Below are 15959 nucleotides of genomic sequence, written 5' to 3'. Positions count from 1 at the left end.
TGGAGAGGATAAACGACGCGAGGAGACAGATGGAGATGTTGAGGGAAGGAAAGACAGACAGAAAGAAAGATTGAATGAAAGAAATAAAGCAAAAAAAAAAATGAAAGAAACAGAAAGACGCACGAGGAGGGAACTCAAAGACGTCGGTCATCACTGGCTCCTGGTCAAACTTTTCTGGGGGTGTTTAAAAATGCGCAGATTAGGCCTCAGTGCTCTGAACATGTAAATCATCTAGTAGGGAGATCAAACGCTTTTAGTTCATTTAGCCCTTCGGTCCACTTTGCTTCCAATCAGAATAGAAATTGCCAAAGTTCTCCCTGGGTAAACCCTGGGAGGATAAGAAGTAGACTTGTGCCGAGACCAGGGGCTCGAAACTTTCTTCTTCTCATCCCCAGATAAAGCGTGTCCTCAGCTGCTCAGCAATATGCTGAGAGTTTACACAGTCAGATATCAAACCTGTCTTGACTCGTTATCTTTTTTTTCTCATTCACAAACTTTCTTCGGTGTGTCGTCGCTCACTAATTTCAGAATTGAATACCACTATGGAAATATGCTATGAAGTTGGCTCGATTGAAAAGCATGCCAAACTCTTATTTAGAAACTGACAAATACAGTGGCCCTTTGTACAAAACGCAAAGCATAACAAGAATTAAATTATATTAAATGCAGAAGTCCAACAATTAACCGATTAATCAACAACCACGCGATTATGAAATGATTCGACAACTATTTTGATATTGAATTACTCGATGAGAGGCATTGCTGAACTTAATGATCCAAATGCTCTGAACTTCAACCCCTCAACAAGACAAGACATTTGCAAACATCTGCTCTTACTATGGAAAACGATGACAAACATTTTTGCCTATTTTCTGACATATTATGGGCCAACAGAGTAACTGTATTGAATCAATTTGTTTGTGCATTTTTTTGCACTGTATATTATGAATACAATTCTGCGTTTAAATAAAGGGAAGTAAAAAAAAGAACAAAAATCTTACACAATTGATTGCTGCAAAAAAAGAATCCACAGATTAATCGATTATTAAATTAAAGGTTACTTATCTCATTAGTCTTGCATCTATGTCAATGAACATGTAGCTGCCCTTGGCATAAATAAAAAAGGGACGGCGGTGCGTTCTTGAGCACTGTGAAACTAAGACATACAAAAATACAATTCCTATTACATTTACTGTATAAAACACACATTTACACACATTCCATTGTTGATCGATTTTACAAACAAGTAAATACAGCCAGCAGCCGCCACGTACCTCGCTTAGCCTACCAAGGGTGCAAACCTCCCTCCCTCTTTGTATGTCATTGCTAAGACCCTTGTGTATGGTTACAACAACAACAACAAAAATTAAGTACATTTTTGATTCAATGTTGAAAGAAAACCAGAATTTAAATTGAGGAAGCAAGCAGGGTAAACAAACAAACATGGCCGGATTTGTGGCTTCATAGCTGTCTGATGCCTACTGCACGTCAATGTATAAATCACGTCGACACCTCTGCCAACGAAAGCTGGAGTCAGGCCCTAATGGGGGCGAGTCTTGCTGAAAAATGAATGTTTGTGGGGGCTCTTCAATTTCAGCATCCACTTTGGGGCCAATGTTTTGCTACATCCACATCTTCACGCTCAGCTGCTTTTCCAACAAAGACCCGGAGCTGTTCATATCGACACGGGCTATTTTGTTTAATCCAAATGTGTCTTTGGTCAATAATTTAATGTACTGCGTCGGCACATAGTGTAGACTGCGGATCTCTCAGAATTGTCTGTTATAAAGGGTGAAAACAACTGAAAGTACTTAAACGACTAATAGAAAAAGCACCAGAGGCATTGAGGAGTGTGGAATGGGAAAAAAAAACAATCTAAAAGCGCTGTGGACACAAATATCTTACCTCCATTACCAGAGCACACTAAGGAAAGAAGATGTCAGAGGTACAAGCAATGTGATTCTTGAGCCCCCAAAATCCTGATAACTTATGATAACCTTGCTTGTCTTTTATGCAAACAATGTAAAGGAGATGGTTTAAAATGAGTTTTGCTAATGGCTGAGGACTTTGGGTGCTGTGTTGATCTGACTGCTAAAAATTAATTGCTTTCCTCCTCTACGGCTCGGTTTTATAACATCACATCTTAAAATAAACATCATTAAATATAACCATTTTGGACTCATTTTACAAGTGCTGCATACAATGGAACAGAAGCATCAGCGCAGAGACAAACAAAACAAATGAAATCCCAACTGGAATTAGCTAGCGGCATATCATCGTTCGCATTGCAAAGCACTCGGGAGCAAGTGGATTTAGTCAACTATTTATGTTATGCAAGTGTATCTCTTAATTTTAAGAGTAAATTACATCCAAGTGCACCAGAAGTGGCCAAAATGTCTTAAGAAAGAAAAGATTGAAGTGAAGGCACCACTGCTGGAGTGGTTAGCATGTCTGCCTCATAGTCGTGACACTATGGGTTTGAATCTGTAGTTCACCTTGGTTTCCAAGTTTGGCACCAACTCACAAAAAAGCTGTCAAAGCTGTCACTAAGATAAAAATATTACTTTATTTTGGCATCTTGTTGCCAAAGAACCACGCTGAAATGAGGGGAGGAGCTTCATTTAGTCAGGCCATACAGTAGTAGTGCAATTGTGCAGTCCTGCACCTGAAGCTTATATTGTGCAATACTCAACATTCCCCACTACTGTTAGTTTATTTTTATTTTCATCCAATGCTGTTCCTTACATTTCACTGCAGCACTGCAGAACTATCACTTACTTAAGAGTATTTTTCCTCTGTACTATGTACAGGCTGAAATGAGTGTTCCTCATACTTTTTATGTAGATGAATGTTGGTGTGTGTATATACACATAGTTACTGCGTATTTTTACATAGGTGTGATCCTGAATGTTTGAAAGTTAATGTTACACATTAATGGCTACATTATGGCCCCTGTGTGACCTATATCTTTGCTGCTGTAACACTGAAAATTCCCCCACTGTCGGATCACTAAAGGCCTTCTTATCTTATCTTATCATACCCTCGTCTAATAGAAAAAAGTACTCTGCCAACATCTTGTGGCATCCTGATCTCCATCAACTATATTCAAGATTTTTTTTTTTTTTTAAATATAAATCTAGCCCAATTTCGGGTGAACAATCAACAGGTGGAAATTCACTTTTCTGCACAAATAAATGCTCATTGAAATAACAGACGCCTTGACAAGGACAGAATGGGTGAGACTTACTATCTTAGATTTACTCAGCAATGTCCGGGGTGTGGAATCTTTCCCCATAGCAACATTTTAAGAATTTTTTTTTTTTTTTACATGCAGCAAACATGAACTAAACTCTGACACAAATTACATTGGGATTACACCAAATTGAATGCCCTATTTTTAGAAGAGGACTCGAGAGGAAACATTGCAAATGCTTTCAATGGGGTTTATTGCCAAGAAATGACAAGGCAAATGACAAAGGCTCCATATACTGCTATGAATAGCAGATCCTTGGCAATTAAGTCCAAGTGCCAGCAATAAAGCACCCATACACATTTGTTTTCAATTACAATCCACTTGTTCATGTCAGTGAAAAAAGGAGAAACGTTTGGTGCATGTATGGATGCATGTTGGAATTATACATGGCAACAAAGGGCAAAAAATGCTGGGACCTCAGCCAATCGCATGAGAATTTCAGTCAACATATCAAACATTAACTCCACATGTGTTTTGCATGGTCTTTGTCTTTCTCCTACCCATATCCCAACAAATATTATCCCAACACAAGTAGACAACAATAAAAATATACTCACAGATATGCATGCTTTATCCTCTGTGAAAAACGACTAACATTAATGCAGCTTACTGAGTCACTTAAGGGCATATCCTTCCAGTGTGCTTAAGCACCTTTCCTCTTGTCCACTCCAGAGTCTGTAGTTAGTTTAGTGCCATGTGAAGGTGAAACATCATCTCGCACACTTTGTAGTCGTTCAGCTCCCCAACGGCCATAAAGTGTCTGTTATGCTGACAGCCAAACGTTTACATGGTATCTTATTAATTGGTGAAAAAGAATTCAGCAACAGCAGCCATTTGTTCTTCTTTTGCGAGGAGCATTTCCGCATGCTGATGGGGCTTGGACTTTGAAAGTGTTGATCACAAACAACTGCATGCATCATAATGGTGGCGTGAGTTAAAGATTTTTATTTTGCGCAAGAAATCCAAACACGGTTGCTGCGCAAACTGATCAACACTCACTTGCCTTCTATTGATCCACCAGCTCCAAACATGCGTTCAGTTGTGAGTACAGTATCCCGATTAAATTACTTTTCGGGTGTTTATGATAGACAGAATGGAATAACACATGCTTCTTACACACCAGTATCTCAATGTTTTTTCCAAGAAATGCTCATTGGTCTGATTACTAGCTGCATGCTGCATGGTAGCACAGTAAATAATACTTATCCCTTGATTTCTGCACTGCAGGATTATTCTGTGTCGAAGGCCCATGGAGTGGATTTATCTAGATAATAAGAACGTCCCGCTTTGCCTTGAAAAGTGGCCCGTGTACATATATTGGTGTCGTAAAATGCAAATACGCTACCATTGCAAGTCACAGCTCTCGTTTATTTACATTTCCAAATCTCAGCGGTAAAATATTGACTTTCCTTGTGGCATTGCAACTTAGCACATTAGCCAAAGGAAAAAAGAAATCAGCCTTATGAAAATTCACTACAGCCCACCGCATTAGAGGCGTCAATAATGAATGATACTTCCTTTCCGGGCTTCACTCGTGGGTCAAGGGTTGATGTATGGGAGCCCGTAGGGGACATATAGAACACATTAGCGAGGGTTGGGTCCGTGCAAATGGGAGGTGAGTGATGGCGGCGAATGTTGACATATCGAACTACATTGGAACGTCAGTTACTGTTGACTGAAGAAACAGTTTTTTAATTATTACTAAAAAAAAAAAAAGAACAACCAAAATTGTTTAACACTAATTTTGGACTTTTTTTGTGTGAAATCACTTATCAACCAGTTGTATGGATTTTCTGTTAAACAATGCCTGCCTTGCATAACAAAGGCCAATTAATCCAACTTGACTGCTTTCCCCTTAGTGTCTATGCAATTAATTGGATTGCGGCTAAAGCTAGTTGGACACTGCTACGGGCGTGGGTGAAATGCATTTGTTTACACTTCAAATCCTAATGAACCAAGTGGACGTTAAAATTGTTTTGTGCATTCTTGTGGATATCAGTGATAGATAGTTAGATGACATCAAGGACGTGAAATGTTTAAAGGGGGAGTTTGGCATACCACAGTGGCCTTCCAAGCTTGCAGGAGCTTTATTGAAACTACGGTGGGACACACACTTCCGGTTAGCAATTAAGTTCAAAAGAAGGACTTGGACAGATCTCAAGACAAAACAAGTGTAAACTTAGGTGCTGCTTTTCAGAGTATTGATAGATACACATACGTACATGATTTTTGACTTGTTTCTTTTTTGTAGGTCTACCTACTCATGATCCACATGCCTACCAAATTTCATGTTGCTAAGTGACTGCAGATTCAGGGGCTAAATTTTCAAAGAAATTATAGCGGTCACAACAGGGAAAATGGTGATTTATTCAGCCTAAGAATAACAAAGCAATTTTTCAAACAAGGTATTAAAAGGTCCTGCAATGGCCCACCATAATTTTCTGGGGTGAACATTTTGAATTCCAAAGTGTTTCAGTGGGTATGTTAAAAAGAATTCACTAACAAGTAAAACATGGGCATTTATGCACCACGTGCTGCTTTATCCTTTAACTGGATCATGTCCTAATTCCACATCAACAAAGCATGATCTCCTGTAAACTCCATCCCACGAAAAGGCCACTGCCCTCAGAATTGCAAAGCAGCTCCAAAGTGCATCATAAATCCAGAGACAAAAGACAAAACTGAGTGGACAATTTAGCGCAAGTTGCATTTAAAAGGACTCGCGGCCCACACGCCATCATTCAAGGCCGTGACACACAGGCCAGAATTGCGCTCTACAAGCATCACCCACTCCACAAGTCCACATGTACTTAAACATGAGGATAATAACAGCAACCGAGCTTCAAAAAAAGAATAATAAACCTGGTGGATGAAGAGTTAGCGATGAAATTCCAATCTGTCAATAAAGCTGATGTTTCAGGTTAGGCACACATCCATAAAATAACTTTCACAACCTTGGAGTACAACCTCAAAGGCACACCAGCATGGGAAAAATGTTATATGTAAATAGCTCACAACTTTGGTCCTCCAGTTGGTAAATGTTTTGCTCAGCCCAGCATTTTAGGCAGCTTGAATATTGTACCTCATTGGACTACCTTATTACGATTCTGACTTTTTAACAAATGACAGTCTCCGTGTTCTCCTATTGAGGTGGCTCGTATTTTCTACATTACAGTACTGTGATAAGCGTTGGGAAATACGAGAGAGTTGAACATACTTTGTCTTCTGACAAAGCAGTACATCCATGTGGAGAGTCATAGTCAAGGTATACAATTTGCTTATCGTGACAGAGAGCACAGAGCACAAGAATAGCTGCTGCACCTGTCCAAATTGTTTGCTTCTTCAAAAGAAAGACAAACTAATGCATTTTCGTGTTTCAGGTTCACAATACCGCTATTTTGTGGATTTTATATCTTTGATAACTCTATTTTTTGGTCTAACTCGTGTTTATATTAGGTGTAATTCCACTATCGACAGTTAGGGTAACACGCTTATTTAGTTTGAGACAGTGTTAATTTGAAAGAATATGAACAAAACAGGAAGTACAGTATTTCAGCACTGCCTAGTTTTTGTCCAAAATGATTGAATGTCATCCACTGTAATCCTGCTTTTTACACCTACAGAGAGTGATGGCTGTTGCGTCATTTAATGTATTTTTTTGGCATGATTATTGATATATTTTATGAGCTGTTGGGTTAAGTTTGTTCTATAGGTAAAAACGGGATACGTTTACTGTGAACACAGCGATCAGCACACTGTTACACAGTTTGTACAATATTTTTTGTGTTATCCATTGCTTTCTCGTTCTCTATCTCAATAAATTCTATGTGCTTAAATGTGTGTTTAAATACCCATGATACCCCAAACAACCATAAATGTGACCCGTGATTTGGGGCGTGGCGGCCATTGGGAATTTAGGGCGAATCCTGAACGGCCGGTTCAGGCCAGGCCAAAATCGGGGCGTATCAGAGCTGCTTTACATTCTTGCCCGCTTCCGTGCCCGACCAACATCAAGTCAACAGTATACTAACAACAAAAAGCGATGCGCCATCTCACGCTTTATTACTCCCATTCCTCCTTCACTCTTTAATGTCTCATTAAACAACGCGACGATATGACTCGGGGACAGCAGGCTCCTCAATTATGCGATACAAAGCGCAGCGAATAATTAAAGCTGCAATCAGAGGTGTCGCGTCATCTTGCAGGCAGTTGTAAATTAGAGGCTGATTGCAGAGTTCACGCCTGTCATGGTGCTGCGTAATTATTGTCAAGGAGGTATGTTGAAGTTGGGCTCGCACCCTATCTGCAAATTAGACCCCCAAAAAAACTTATATGGCTGATAAGTATCAGGACATTGACATTGCATGGTTAGGTTCTCATTTTTAATTACATCGCCAGTTTGCACTCATTCTCGCCATTAATCAGGTCAGACCCGTGTTTGTAACTTAAGTCAGTGTTATAAAATGAACCCAATGATTATCTATTTAAAAAAAAGACTTTCAATATTCAGCAAATTAACCTCTTATTTTATTAACAGCTGTTTTTTAACGTTTATTTGGGGAAAACATTTTGAATTGAAGAAGCCTTTATTTCAGTGCCATATTAAACTACATAATATTACAGTGGCTTACAACAACATTAAATATATATTTTTTTTAAAAGACCTCTGTCTTGTTTTTGATGACCACATAGACCCTTGGCGCCAGTGTGCTTTCATATTGCCATGGTACCTGGAGAACAAAGTATTGTTTGTGTAAAAGGTTTCTGTACCATTGGTGTATAAAATAGTCCAACATTTGGGTGGGACAAAACAAACAAATTAATGTGAAAAAATATATAAATATATCTACTCTGTCAAACATCTGGGGCTGAATTAACAGTTATTTTGACTCCAGCTTTACACACAGTAACTTGATTTTACACTTGTCTAACATCATCACAAATACAATTTTTTTTTAGTAAATCTACAGATTGTAAAAGTAGATTTAAGGTTACAAGCTGTGCTTGAGTGCCAGACAGTACAACAAATGATCTTAAATTTAGACAGTCTCTCTCATCCTAGCAATAAACAGTAAATGCATAAAATCGTATAACTAACAACAACAACCAAACAACTGAATGTTTTTCCACCAGTAAATTCAGCTCAATAAATGTTCAGAGTTTGGAGTGTGTATGTGTGTTTACCATTTTTTAGGGAATTTGACTGTTGCAGACAAAATGGACGCTCAAGTAAGCCCTCAAAGGGTGCACTTACTAACTTCTTAGGCAGAAAGTCCAACAAACATCTAGATTTTTATACTTTCAATTTTAACTCACCAAAATTACACTTGCTGTCACTTCCACGTGCTGGTGGCTCACTGTGTGTCACCTTTATACCTTCCCCACTTCCTGTTTCTTCCTTACACTTCCTGGCCCACCATTAAATCATTTCAACAGTAAATCCTTAAAGGTACTCTTGCAGTTTAAAATGATATATTACTTGCAAATATCTGTAGTGCACATCAATTAGTTGTGTTTCACCCACCACTATTTATGCTTATGGACCTCAAGTAAAACTATCTTGAGCCCAGCAACATAGCGCATGCGGACAGGGGAGGTTCCAATGAGCCATTCTTCATTTACGTCACTCGGCTGACATGACAGCCTTTCCCGTGGCGGCCATGGAATACTAAAATCAAAGTGAGGCAGCAGCGGCGGTCTCCGTCACCTCCCCGGAGATGCCACTTGCTTCTGCAAATGCAGGGAGAAGCCGAGGCTTGGACTTTACTCATTGATACCGCCCACTGTGGTAAAGAGCTTCAAATGGGCGGAATTACAGGATCAATAGTGTGATTAGCGGAGGCCTTGTAGCTGCAGTCTGTTGTTGGCAATCCTTTGTAGTTTGTACTATCCAACTAGACTCAAGAGACAGAGGAGGTGTTTCTCCTTCCTTTGTGTGGGAGATACTGTGGATAGATGCATCGATACTGTCAGGGTCAAACACGTTTTTAAAAATGAGAGTGACTTCTTGGCTACTGATTAATGTAAAGGGCAACCAGTTTGATACACAATCATGAAATAACAAATTATCCATCCGTTTCCTGCCACTGACAAATATATATGTTGAGGACATTTTTCAACAGGAAGGCATGGGAAAGGGTCTCGCACAGCACAGTAATGACTAACAGATCTCTGTATATGGCGGCTTTGCATCGCTTTTGATTAGAGAACAGCACAATATTAGATGGTGAATCTCAGCTTCTCACATCAATTATGAGGGAGATAAATGCCCAAAAACAACATTTAGGCACCTGACCCTCGAAGAGTGCATTGACATGTATGGTATAAACAGTGTATTTGTTGTGACAGGTAGGAGAAAGTGTGTGTAATGATCATGCGAAAAGATGACAATTTGTGAAGTGAATGAGGAATGCCATGTAAAAAAGCCACCAACGTTCAACTCCAGACACAACGGTCCATTTCTTAGTTATATAACTGTAAATAAATGATTATTTTGGCATTGAAAGCCCTTTCTCATCCTTCTTTCCAAGAAAATGACAATGTCCCATTACTGGTGAGCAATTTTTAGAACACGGAAGCCCGAGAGCATGGTGTGGGTAAACGTATAGAAATGGCTAAATGCACACATTGTCCTTAGTGGATCAAATATACGGTATGCAAGGGTACTTGAAGCAATGATGTGCATTCTCAAATAAACGGTGATTTGGCCGGCTGTACAGTCTGCATAAAGTCAATAACAACAAGGTCATCCCGAACACAACAGATCCATTCCATTCAATCAGTTGCCATCAAAGAGCCTGTTTAAAGTGTACATTGCGAACCAAAATAGAGAACAATTACTTGCCCGAGTCATGAAGGTCATGAAGTGGGAAGATCAAGGTGCAATATTTTTCCACACGACGTTTAAAAAAAAAAAAAATATATATATATATATATATATATATATATATATATATATATATATATATATATATATATATATATATATATATTTTTTTTTTTTTTTTTTCCCAGGTGGGTGGGTGCTAGAACGGATGAATGGCCCTTTTGTTCATTTCAATGGGGAAAGATAATTTGAGATATGACTCTTTTGAGTTAAGAGCATGGTTACAGAACAATACAATCTCTATCTCAAGGCACCACTGTGTAGCGTAAGACCACTATCGACTATACACCTGCATTTAGAAGTGTGGTCCACTAGTTGAATGTCAATACAGGAGCAAACTGGCGGGCGGCCCCCGGGACGAGCGGGACAATCGATGTTGCCAGTATCTTCGCCCTCCTAATCTCTGTCGCTTGGGCTAGTTCTGCTATCTGTAATAGATCTTGGGGGATTAAGGGCTCCCTTCTGGAGACACTTCCCTCTCGTCGCTGAAGACCAGCGGGGCGGGGTGCCAGTCATGCGGAACTGGGGCCGAGCAGGCGGCACGGCGAGAGCGGGACATTAGAAGGGGGGGACAATTTGGATCAGGATGGGAGGGGGGGGGAAATGTGGGGTAAAAAAAAGCGGCAAAGAAGGCATGATGGGCAAAAGACGGCGCGTAGATGGGACACGTGGGAAGCAGGTAGGGGGGGGGGGCAGGAGGGGGAGGACGGAAGCGAGATGAACCAAAAGGAGGATAAGCACCCGGCCAGCCGGGGGAAAGCCGAGAGCCCATGTAATTTCTGATTTCTCTAATCCTTCTGGCATTTATACTTTCAGCTGACAGATAATGAAAATGAAAAATGAAATGAAAAAGTTCCACTCACCGAACGCTGGCCATGGGATTTTCTTTTCTTTTTTTCTTTTTTCTGTCTCTTTTTGTAATGCTTCGTTGGGTCCATGCGCTGAGCCAGCAGAACTCTACAAATAATATGACCTCAGGGAGACCTATAGATGTCTAGCTAGACAGATACCTAAATAGCTGTCTAGATAGATAGATGTCTACATACTGCAGATCGATAGATCGATCGATCGATAGATCGATAGATAGATAGATAGATAGATAGATAGATAGATAGATAGATCTGTTAAGGCCGTATCACAACTAAACTCGCCCGGGCGGGTTGAGCAGGTCCTCTGCCAGTCTCGGCCATACCTAAAGCCATGCTGCCCAGGGCTGAACTAATGTGTGCACTTAGCCTTGGGCGAGCTGACGGTAGAAGCAGGAGAGACGCGCGCATAGAAACAGAATCAGCATGAAGTTCTGGTATGAAGCCCCACTCCAGTGATGAGAATCTTGATGAAGAAGAAGGATCACTGCGTCCCTAACTTGAGGTGCAGCTTTACACGAAAAGTATTATTTAATGGGCTTTAATGGCCAATTCCATTTGGACCAAGTGAGGTAGTGACCCACCTGATCTAGCGGATGGGAATTAAAAAAAATCTTGGTGTGTGTGGCAGGTACCACCAATTTGTTATACACACTGCCATCTATTGGAGGGTAAAAGCATCAACTATTTTTTGGGAGGAGTTCAACATTTGAAAGGGTGGATGAGTGGTTATTCAGTTGTAGGAAATGGATAGGTGCATTTCCACGTTTCGATCACATTGTTCTCATAACATTCCTTAACAAACCGCCTTTGTTTTGAGTGACCCCCAAATAACATTGTGTTGATTATAGCCCTTTTTTTCTCTCATCAGAAATAGTGCGGAATTCCCGTGAGAACAGATTATTATGCTGTGGATAAAATGCAGCCAAATAAAGATTACATGGATTATCAAATGAAGGGCAATTATCTAGCTATCAGCTATCATCCGTCCTGATAGTATGACAGTAATTTTAATTAAGGCTGGTGAAACGCAGAGGCTCGACGCTCGGCTCGAATTGGCGCCGCATCCTCGTAGCTAAAGGATTGATGATTTCCGCAGCGCCCAAATAAAACACGACGACAAAACAAATGGCTGACACAGGCCCGGACAGAGGGTGCATTGGTCCGTACTTGCACACATTCGGCTGTTGGCGCAACAGAATGTTGTTTGTTTTTAGCGACTGCCACAGTCCATTTGGTGTTTGTTTGATGGAGGGATGTCGTAATACGTATTTATAATAATCATACATGGATGCTAATGGGAATAAACCACCTTTGTCAAAGCATCCAGGCAGGGGTAGAGTAAAATGGATTAGCCTGGAGTGTTATTTCCCCCTTTGCTGGCCGTATTTCACTCTGAGCCAAAGCTGGTTGCCTATTATGCATAAAAACGCATATGGTGTCGTATTAAAAAAAAAAAAAAAAAAAAATGGAGGGGTGGAGAGGCAGGCGCAAAGGGTGGGGTGGTAAATCCAGAGTTATGACGCAGGAGCAGCGCTTGGCGGCCCACTGCAGCAAAACAACTTAATGTCAGCCGCTAATCTAGTTGCAGGTGTTCATGGAAGCAAAAGAACATTTCACACATTTATTTAAATGAGCTGCGAGTCAAACGCTCAAAATATGATTATACGGGCGAGGATGTATGAGGGGCCGGAGCTGAAAAACATCCATGTCAACTTGTGAAAAAATCTCTTTTATGTAAGTGTACTTACAATAATAGGGGGCCTGCTGCAAGTAAGCATTGTGTAAAATAGCTCGAGTGACGCATCGAAATTCGACAATTCCGAGTCAACAGATTTTCGGAAAATGGCAGCTCACAAAAGATGTTCTTGGTTGTTTGATTTCACACTTGATGGCTGCTTTCTGACCTTCCATATCAGATAATGAGGGAATCACAAAGAAAGCCAACTTGCAGAAGAACGTTTTATTATATACACAAAGCCTTTGGCAAAATTTCAATGAAATGATCTTTCTTCACTGGTGGGAATTCCTGCTTCTTTCCCTCACTTGATCCGGCCATTGCTTTCCATTTCCCACGCTGTCAAAGGCCCTTCACTCACTCGTGGTGCCGTCTGTGATTTAGTCATCCTTCAGCCATGCTGAGTCTTTCTTTGTCTGCCCGCCCGCTATCTTTTAAATATCAAGACGTCTTTGCTGCGCTCACCGGTATTAACAAGCCGCCTCCTCGACCTATACTCGGCCACATCATTAGGTGCACCTGCACGGTTATTTTTCCCAACCCAGTTCAACACACAACCATGAATAATAAGTGTTTCATCTTTGATTGTCATTTCATCAGCCTACGGTATAAAAAGCTTGTCACGTCAAAATAAAAATGGTCAAGAGAAATGCTTTTATTTCTGGATTCCTCTAATATGCACAAAAACAATCCATTTTTATGAAAATGACTTTCATCACATTGACCCATGAACGTTTTTGGTGCACCAAAGAAACAACAGTAACAGGAGGACGAACGCAAATGGCAGGGCAATGTATTAAGATAAGGCTAGATAATTCTCATTTCTCAATCTGATATTTCGGTTCAATCGATGTGGCGTGTCAACAGTTATCAGCAGTTTTATTTTAGAGCTAATGAATTTGCAACATTTTGACAGTAGAAAGTAATCTCCCCTCACAGCTGACACAGTGCTAAATGTTTCAATTTGTTTTTCATTTTTATTTTTTGCCATCTCCATTTATTAGAAATCAAGTAATATTGAAGATTGAGTCGGTCAAGTGTTGCAGGGAAGCTACAACTTTTTATACGGCGTCTTCTTGTCCTCCGGCAAAGTATCAAGCTACCATCTTGCAACTTGTCATGCTTTGTAAACAGGACTTATTTTAACTGTTTAATATAATCACAGAGTCCAATTGTTAGGCAATTACTGTCCATAATTACTGCAGTATCGAGAAAGGAAATTGTTCAGAGGCTGTAATGTGTTGTAACCTCAATTGCAGAGGACACACTAATAAGAAAAAGGAAACATTTATTTTCCTTTATACATTATCCACATAAAAATCATATTGACGTGATTATAACTTTAGAAAATTGTTATCACTTTATAATAAGGGCACAGATTTACCTTGCATTACCAAGGATAAAGAAAGCACTTCACATCATCAAATTTTTTACTCAATATCTTTAAAGGACACAACCAATTTAAGCCTTATGAAATTGAGCTTGTTTTCAGGGGGTTGTCCTGTCTCTACTGCTGGAAAAAAGCCTAGTATAGCTTCTGACTGGGGTCGGAGTTAGGAATTATCAGATGCTAATGGTGTTAGCTAATGGTAATCTGTGCATCCAACAAAACTAAATGCAATTCTGCTACCTATCAGGATCGACTCATAGAACTTCCTTCTAATCCATGTAGTCACTTGAAAGTGGTGGATCCTCATCTAGCCTAGCTTACAAATCAAAGGTGGAGAAACTGGGTATTTGGGCATTTTTTATCTTTATTTTTTATGTGTTCGCCAAATGAAGTGAGAAAGTGACATAATTGTTCGGTAAAATTCAGAACAGCTCATTCACAGGCGCTTTTTTGGAAATAAGCAGATGACAAAACATTCACTTTAATTTTGCACTTGACTGGTGGGCAGGCACTCCAGAAAAAAAATTCTTAACATGTGTAGTTTTTGTCATATACTGTATTGACTATGCTTTTCCACACTTCTTAAAGTGTGTGTGTGTGTGTGTCGCACAGAATAGCTAGCTGCAGCTCCAGCAATAATACGCATTAAGGCCATCCGACATGATCGACGAGACCATCCACCTCATAGGATATTGCCATTTTTCCACGGAGGTTCCCTTCATGCTGCCGTGTCTCAGGCCGCCGCTTAAAAGCTATAAATACTGAAGAGTGACACCCTCTTTAACGTTTGTTGAATTTGAACGCTTGTCCTGTGACAGCAAATTGTGCTGCCCCCGCCACTCCTTCTGCAAATACCACCATTTTTGCATTCAAGCTGCTTTTTATGACAGGTGCACATCCATCATGGGTTGAAATGGGAAGCAAAAAAGGGAAAATGCAACTTGGTGAGGAGACGCAGTTATTTCAGCAATTGGTAATTTTGCTTTGCTATAGGGTATGCCATTTATTAATAGCAACATACTGTAGATTCTCATTTTAAAGCGCTGCACTAAGTCTACTCTCAGTGTTTAGCGTATAGCAATATGGATGGTCCTTTTATGGCCCAGAGGACAACTTCCATGAGTTCCGAAAACAATTTGAAATGTGGGCTCATCCGACCACAGCATACTTTTCCACATGGTGTCAGTCCTCTCAGAAGAGCTCAGGCCCAAAGAAGCTGTTGAAGAAGTTCTTGATATCTGGCTTTTGCTTTGCCTGGTATCGTTATAACTTTCACCTGTAGATGTGCAAAAAAATTACCTAATGATGACATATACATATATATATATATATATATATATATATAAATATATATATAAATATATATATATATATATATATATATATATATATATATATATATATATATATATATATATATATATATATTTGTTTTTTTTGTTTTTAATGCAGTGTCGCCTGAGTGATCAAAGGTCAGATTTCTCCAGATTCTCAGAATATTTTGATATTGTGGTCTGTAAATGATGAAATCCCTAAATTCATGGCTATTCATTAACGTTCTTGGAATTTGCTCAAGCAGTTGTTCACAAAGTGAACGTCGCCCCATCCCTGCATGTGAAAAACTGAGCGTATTGGGGCTGCTGCTTTACTTTATTTGACCATTGAATCCATCTCAGGGTGTGGCCATCAAAATTGTTTGCCACTTGCTGTTGCATGAAAATGACATCAGTTAACGACAAATCACAGTTCGCCTGTTTTGTGGGTTTAGTCATGTGATGTTCACACGCTGAGCCCTGAGGCTCTGTGATGCCATTTACAGTCGACAG

At 39.9% G+C, this 15959-nt stretch overlaps 1 protein-coding gene across 3 annotated transcripts in view; it reads right to left on the bottom strand.

Annotated features, from left to right (window-relative positions):
- Window positions 1–8634, bottom strand: part of cdh22 (cadherin 22) — a 197201-nt gene extending 188567 nt beyond the window's left edge. Inside the window, exon 1 of one of the 3 annotated variants that reach the window (XM_086040608.1) lies at window positions 8570–8634. The gene's annotated coding sequence lies outside the window, so the exon portion shown is untranslated. Of the gene's footprint in view, window positions 1–8437 lie in introns of all 3 variants that reach the window. The other 2 variants (XM_086040609.1, XM_086040607.1) reach the window with 2 other exon arrangements.
- Window positions 8635–15959: the final 7325 nt, after the last annotated feature.

This window comes from Filicampus tigris, chromosome 9 (genome assembly GCF_054856515.1).
Source record: "Filicampus tigris isolate MCC_2025a chromosome 9, RoL_Ftig_1.0, whole genome shotgun sequence".
Taxonomy (NCBI): Eukaryota; Metazoa; Chordata; class Actinopteri; order Syngnathiformes; family Syngnathidae; genus Filicampus; species Filicampus tigris.
The sequence above is the reverse complement of the archived record's forward strand: the minus strand, read 5'-3'. Positions and strand labels throughout refer to the sequence as shown.